This window comes from Rattus norvegicus, chromosome 13 (assembly GCF_021556685.1).
Source record: "Rattus norvegicus strain SHRSP/BbbUtx chromosome 13, alternate assembly SHRSP_T2T, whole genome shotgun sequence".
Taxonomy (NCBI): Eukaryota; Metazoa; Chordata; class Mammalia; order Rodentia; family Muridae; genus Rattus; species Rattus norvegicus.
The window spans coordinates 86,517,614-86,524,414 of NC_141546.1; the positions used below are offsets into that span (position 1 = coordinate 86,517,614).

The 6,801-nt window shown below is 44.0% G+C and overlaps 1 non-coding gene across 1 annotated transcript; it reads right to left on the reverse strand.

Moving 5' to 3' along the window:
- Window positions 1-6,682: 6,682 nt before the first annotated feature.
- On the reverse strand, window positions 6,683-6,798 carry LOC120096440 (U5 spliceosomal RNA). The gene has a single exon (XR_015636463.1). It is a non-coding gene; the product is annotated as a U5 spliceosomal RNA (small nuclear RNA).
- Window positions 6,799-6,801: the final 3 nt, after the last annotated feature.

Genomic DNA, 6,801 nt, shown 5'->3' on the forward strand with positions numbered 1-6,801 from the left:
CCATAGGGAGCAAGCCAGCAAGCAGTACTCTCTACAGCTTCTGCTTCAGCTCTAGCGTTCAGTTTCCTGCCCTGACTTCCTTTTGTGTTGGACTACCACTGTAGTCAGAAATAAATCCTTTCCTCCCCAAGTTGCTTTTGGTCATGGTGAGTGTAGTGGCTATCCCTGGTGGTCAACTCCACTACATCTGGAATGAACTACCATCCAGAAACGGAGAATCCAGATCTTGAGGCTGGAGAACACAGGTTTCTGACCTGGATCTTGGTGAGGAGATCTTGAGGCATAATGGCCGTGAAAAGCTTAGGCCCAGGCAAGGGAGTACACACCATTAATCTCAGGAGACTGAAGCAAGCAGATCTCTGAGTTCAAGGCCAGCCTGGGACAAAGCAAGTTCCAGATTCAGGCCCGGTGGTCACCTTTAATCTGAGCTACACCTTCTGCAGGAATAAGAACCATAAGAACCATGGGAGATTGTTATATGTTGGAGCATCTTTTTGGGTATATGCCCAAGAGAGGTATAGCTGGGTCCTCAGGTAGTGCTATCTCCAGTTTTCTAAGGAACTGTTAGGCTGATTTCCAGAGTGGTTGTACCAGTTTGCAATCCCACCAACAATGGAGGAGTGTTCCTCTTTCTCCACATCCTTGCCAGCATCTGCTGTCACCTGAGTTATCTCAGGGGTCCAGGTTAATTGAGACTGCTGATCCTCCTACTGGGTTGCCCTCCTCCTTAGCTTCCTCCAGCTTCTCCCTAATTCAACCAGAGGGATCAGTAGCTTCTGTTCGTTGGTTGGGTGCACATATCTGTATCTGACTCTTTCAGCTGCTTGTTGGGTCTTTTGGAGGGCAGTCATGGTAGGGCCCTTTTAGTGAACACCCCATAGCCTCAGTAATGGTGTCAGGTCTTGGGGCCTCCCCTTGAGCTGGATCACACTTTGTGCCTGTAGCTGGACCTTCTTTTCCTCAGGCTCTTCTCCATTTCCATCTCTGCCGTTCTTTCAGACAGGGAGAATTGTGGGACAGAGCTTTGGCTGTGGGTTAGCAACCCCATCCCTCACTTGATGTCCTGTCTTTCTGCTGGAGGTGGATTCAATAAGTTCCCTCTTCCCACTGTAGGGCATTTCATCTAGAGTCTCCCACGTTGGGTCCTGAGAGTCTCTCACTTCCAGGTCTCTGGTACATTCTAGAGGGTCTTCCCAACCTTCTTCCTCCTGAGGTTACCTGTTCCATTCTTTCTGCTGGCCCTCAGGGCTTCAGTCCTTTTCCCCCTCCCATTACCCGATCATGTTCCTCTCTCTCCAAACCCCAAGCCCCTTTCCTTCCCCTGACCCTCTTTCCCCCCCTTGTAGTTGCTTTCTTCTCCCTCCCAAGTGGAACTGAGGCATCCTCACTTGGGCCCTTCAGCCTGTTGCCCTTTTTGAGTTCTGTGGACTGTATCTTGGGTATTCTGTACTTTTTCTTGTGGCTAATATCCACTTATTAGTGAGAACATACTGTGCATGGTGCATGTCCGTTTGGGTCTGAGTTACCTCACTCAGAATGACATTTTCCAGTTCCATCCATTTTCCTGCAAAACTCAGGATGTCCTTGTTCTTAATAGCTGAGAAGTATTCCATTGTGTAAATGAACCATATTTTCTGTATCCATCCTTCTATTGTGGGACATCTGGGTTGTTTCCAAAATAAGGTCGCTATGAACATAGTGGAACCTCCAAATTGATTTCCAGAGTGCTTGTACCAGTTTGCAATCCCACCAGCAATGGAGGAGTGTTCCTCTTTCTCCACATCCTCGCCAGCATCTGCTGTCACCTGAGGTTTTGGTCTTAGCCATTCTCACTGGTGTGAGGTGGAATCTCAGGGGTGTGTTGATTTGCATTTCTCTGATCGCTAAGGACTTTAAACATTTCTTCAGGTGCTTCTCAGCCATTCAAGATTCCTCTGTTGTGAATTCTTGGTTTAGTTCTATACCTCATTTTTTTGATTGGGTTGTTTGTTTGTTTTTTTTTTTTTGGTGGTTAGCTTCTTGAGTTCTTTATATATTTTGGATATTAACCCTATATCAGAAGTGGCATTAGTGAAGATTTGTTCACAATCTGTAAGTTGCCGATTTGTCATACTGACTATGTCCTTTGCCTTACAGGAGCTTTCTAGTTTCATGGGGTCACATTTGGAGTTCTGTTCAAGAAATTTCCCCTGTGTTGTGTCAATGAGTTCCAGGCTCTTCCCCACTCTCTCCTCTATTAGATTCAGTGCATCTGTTTTTTTTTTTTTTAAAGATTTATTTATTTATTATATATAAGTACACTGTAGCTGTCTTCAGATACACCAGAAGAGGGCATCGGATCTCTTTACAGATGGATGTGAGCCACCATGTGGTTGCTGGGAATTGAACTCAGGACCTCTGGAAGAGCAGTCAGGTGCTCTTAACCGCTGAGCCATCTCTCCAGCCCCAGCGCATCTGGTTTTATGTTGATGTCCTTGATTCACTTGGACTTGAGCTTTGTGCATGGTTACAAATATGGTTCCATTTTCATTTTTCTACATACAGACAGCCAGTTAGACCAGCAACATTCACTAAAGATGCTTTTTTTTCCATTGTATATTTGTGGCTTCTTTGTCAAAGATCAAGTGTGCATAAATATGTGCTTTTATTTCTGGGTCTTCAATTTTATTCCATTGATCAACCTGTCTGTCTCTGTACCACTGCCATGTAGTTTTTTTGTTTGTTTGTTTGTTTGTTTTTTGTTGTTGTTTTTATCACTATTGCTCTATGGTAGAGCTTGAGATCAGGGATGGTGATTCCCCCAGCCGTTCTTTTATTCTTAAGAATGTTTTAGGTTGGGGATTTAGCTCAGTGGTAGAGCGCTTGCCTAGAAAGTGCAAGGCCCTGGGTTCGGTCCTCAGCTCCAAAAAAAAAAAAAAAAAAAAAAAAAGAAAAAAAAAAAGAATTGTTTTAAGAATGTTTTAGCTATTCTTGTTTTTTTTGCCTTTCCAAATGTTTTAATAGGGGTTTATGTCCTCTCCCCCAGTTCGCTCCCAGTTCTTACGTGGCCCTTGGAATTTTCTCTTTAAGGATCCATCTATTCTTTTAGTTAAACCAATAATCATACTTCTCTTTCAGATCACAGTCATTCTTTTTTTTTTTTTTTAATGGCTGAGAAAATGAGGCCACCTCATGAGTCATTGACAGTTACTATTGACTGTGGTGGGTTTTCATGAGTGATAAGTTACAGAACATGTTCCGTTCAGGATGCTGAGCTATGTTAACTGCGCTCAGGAATATGTATCATTTAAAAGAGTCTAACATTTTCTTCCTTGTGAAAAAAGTTACACTGGAAAATTTCAAGTATGTACAAACGTAAACAACACAATTGTGTCAGTCTGTCTTCTACCGTTATAATTGACACTGTGTACTCAAGTATCTGTACTTGATTGTTTCTGTCCTAAAGTACAAATATAGTACCACCTTTTCATGAAACAGTGTCTCTTTTATAGGCAAAACTATTCTTTTTTTTTTTTTTTTTTTTTGGTTCTTTTTTTTGGAGCTGGGGACCGAACCCAGGGCCTTGCGCTTCCTAGGCAAGCGCTCTACCACTGAGCTAAATCCCCAACCCCTAGGCAAGACTATTCTTAAAACATAACTGCACCCTATTATCACATTAATAATTAAATTAACTTATTTTTGTTTTTTGAGACAGGGTTTCTCTGTGTGGCCGTGGCTACGTGGAACTCACTCTGTAGACCAGGCTGGCCTCAAATTCAGAGCTCCACCTGCCTCTGCCTCCTAAGTGCTGGGATTAAAGGCATGAAACAGGCCAGGCTTATTTCTTAATACCATTAAATATTTAGCATTTAGAATTTGCTATTGTCACACCACCTTTACTTTTTCTGTCTTCCCTGGTCTGTTTCTCATTTCACACATCTTTGATCTCCTCACCTCTTTTGCTTGTCTTTTCCTCCTTCTCTGCTTAACTCTTCTCTTTCCCTCCTTCTCATTCCACCTCCCCCTCTCATATCCTTCCCTCTCTTTTCATATCCTCTTTTATATTTCTTCCTTTTCCTCTCTCCCTCTTCTCCTCTGTCCTTTCTTATCTTGAATTTCCTTGAATAAAGTTGGTTGGTATGAAGACAGTATGGTTTTTTTGGATTAATTTTTTTTTCTGGGTGGCTCTATCACTAACAAGAATTGGGCTGGAAAGATGACTCAGCGGTTAAGAGCACTGACTGTTCTTCCAGAGGTCCTGAGTTCAAATCCCAGCAACCACATGGTGGTTCACAACCATCTGTAATGGGATCCGATGCCCTCTTCTGGTGTGTCTGAGGACAGCTACAGTGTACTTATAATAAATCAATCAATCAATCAATCAATCAATCAAGCTTTAAAAAAAAAAAGAACCATGGGAGAAGGAAGAGTCTCTCTTCTTCAACTGTTTGTACTTACTTGCTAGCACATCTGTTGGAACCTACTTGTACAGAAGACCAGCCAAACACACGGAGCCTCGTGGGACTGACTAGATTCCTGAACGTCCCACCCACAGCTGACCGTTGTTGGGTCAGTTGGACTGCAGACCGTAAGTCATTACAATAAATTGCCTTAATCTATAGGAACATCCCGTGATTTCTGTGACTCTTAGAGAATCCTGACTAGTGGTGTTTTATCACAGCCATAGGAACCCTAACTAAAACTTGTAGAGTAGACCTTGGGTGTTCTCTGACCCATGGCGCTCCTTACTGACATCTGGCCCCTCATCTCCAACCAAGAAGTCTTGCTTTGGCTTTCCTTTAATTGTATTTTTAGCCATGGATCAGGTGCTAGAGAGCAGGTGATGAGGCCAACACTGAAAAAGCTAAAAATGATCTCACATGTCCTTGGTGTGGCACACTGTACAAAGTACTTGTCTATCCTGAATTTGTAAACCGTAAAACAACCCTTAGAGGTCAACCCAAGCTTACAGTTCTCCATAGAAGAACCACATGCCATTACTGTGGTGGGTTGAGTGGGAAATGTCCCCCATGAGCTGGGGTACGTGAACACTTGGTCTGTAGTTAGTGGTGCGGTGTAGGGGAAAGATACAGAACCTTTCGGTCTGCCCCTGTTGGTAGAAGGATGTCAACTGAGGGGTGGGCTTTGAGAGTTTATAGCCTTGCCTCGGCTTATTCTCTCTGCCTGTGTTAAAGGTGAAGATGTGGTCTGCTTTCTGCTCCATGCCCCTGTTGCTGTGCCTCCCGCTACGGTTATGGACTCTCCCTCCAGATTCCTAGGCCAAAACGAACTTTTCTTTGGCTTTGGTCAAGGCATTTTATCGGAGCAACAGAAAAGGAACTGATGCGATTATGAACTTTTGTTTTCTGCCTCACATGTTAGGTTATCCATGGTGTGTCCATCCTGGGTTTTTATATTTACTTTCCCTTTAGGCAGGTATCCCAGGCTGGACCTCGAACTCCCTGTACTCCTGTCCTGACCTGTTGATGATACCGAGGATGATAGAGAAAAGTGGGGTGTCCTTGGAAATGACAACTGCCTTGCTCCTTGGAGTATTAAGGTACAGGACAATTAACAGTCACTAGAGTCACCAAAACCATGACCTTCAGGTCCTTTGTGTTGCAAACTCAGAGAAGGAATTCCAGAGAGGTAGAAGGGAGATTTGTTATAGGGTTTCAGGTGGGAGTTGTAAGAGAACTCGCAGAGCTCCTATCCAGCACAAGTGGGCCCTAGATGGGCACTGCCGAGAGCTTTTTTTGTAGAAACAGAAGTGAGGCACAAGGAGGGCAATGAGCTGGTCGGTCCAGGAGGCATGCAAGAGCCTTCCCGTTCCCACTGTGTTTCCAAGTCTGTCCTAGGCAGGGAGAAACATCAAACCAACTTCCTCTCCTGCGTAGGCTGAGGGGAAGATAGAACTTCCAAGCAGACCAGGGCGTTTCTGGCATTTGAGGTCCCTGCCCTAAAACTTCTGGCCACTCTGTTACCTGTTCTTATAGTCTCTGTCCTTAAGGGAAAGGACTTGGGTGGGAGGATAGGCTCTAGTTGATGGTAATTTTCATTTTTGGTGGTGGTAGCAGCATGGGGAATTGCATCCTGGGCCATTCCCTCCCATAACCCTGAGGGTAACCTGCCCCTTTTGCTTGAGTGTCTTCTGCACTTCTTTTTTTCCCCAAAATGGAGAGGCTTAATGAGAGAAGAGTAGGAGAGGAACAAAGGAGGCCGACCACCAGCACGTGGAGGGAAGTGGGGGACGAGGAGAGAAGGGACAGGGAAGGGGGCCTTTCTTTTTTTAGATTTATTATATATAGGCACACTGTAGCTGTCCTCAGACACACCAGAAGAGGCCTTCGTGACCCATTACAGAGGGTTGTGAGCCAGCAAGTGTTTGCTGGGATTTGATCTCAGGACCTCTGTAAGAGCTATCATTAGTCTTAACTGCTTGTCTGTGTACATGAGCGTTGCTTGGTGCTGATAGAAACCAGAAAGGGGCGTTGGATCTTTGAGCTATAGAACTCTGTTAGCCACTATGCGAGTGATAAGAAGCTGCCTGTCCTAGGCCCTTAACATATTTTAAACAAGTTAAGTAAGAAATTAAAAACTAGGCCATATAGACGCTACTAACGAGATAACACAAGGTAGCCCACCATACAAGGCTCAAACCAAAGAACTAAAACTTATCGTCTACCTTTTTAACAGCATTAGTAGCCTTACAAAAGTAAGGCCTCAAAAAATTGGTTTAAGACTCAGAATTGTTCCTCTCCACGGAAATCTTTAGTAAAAGGCGAAAGATTTATACGATCTGAAGAGAAACCAGAGTATGCC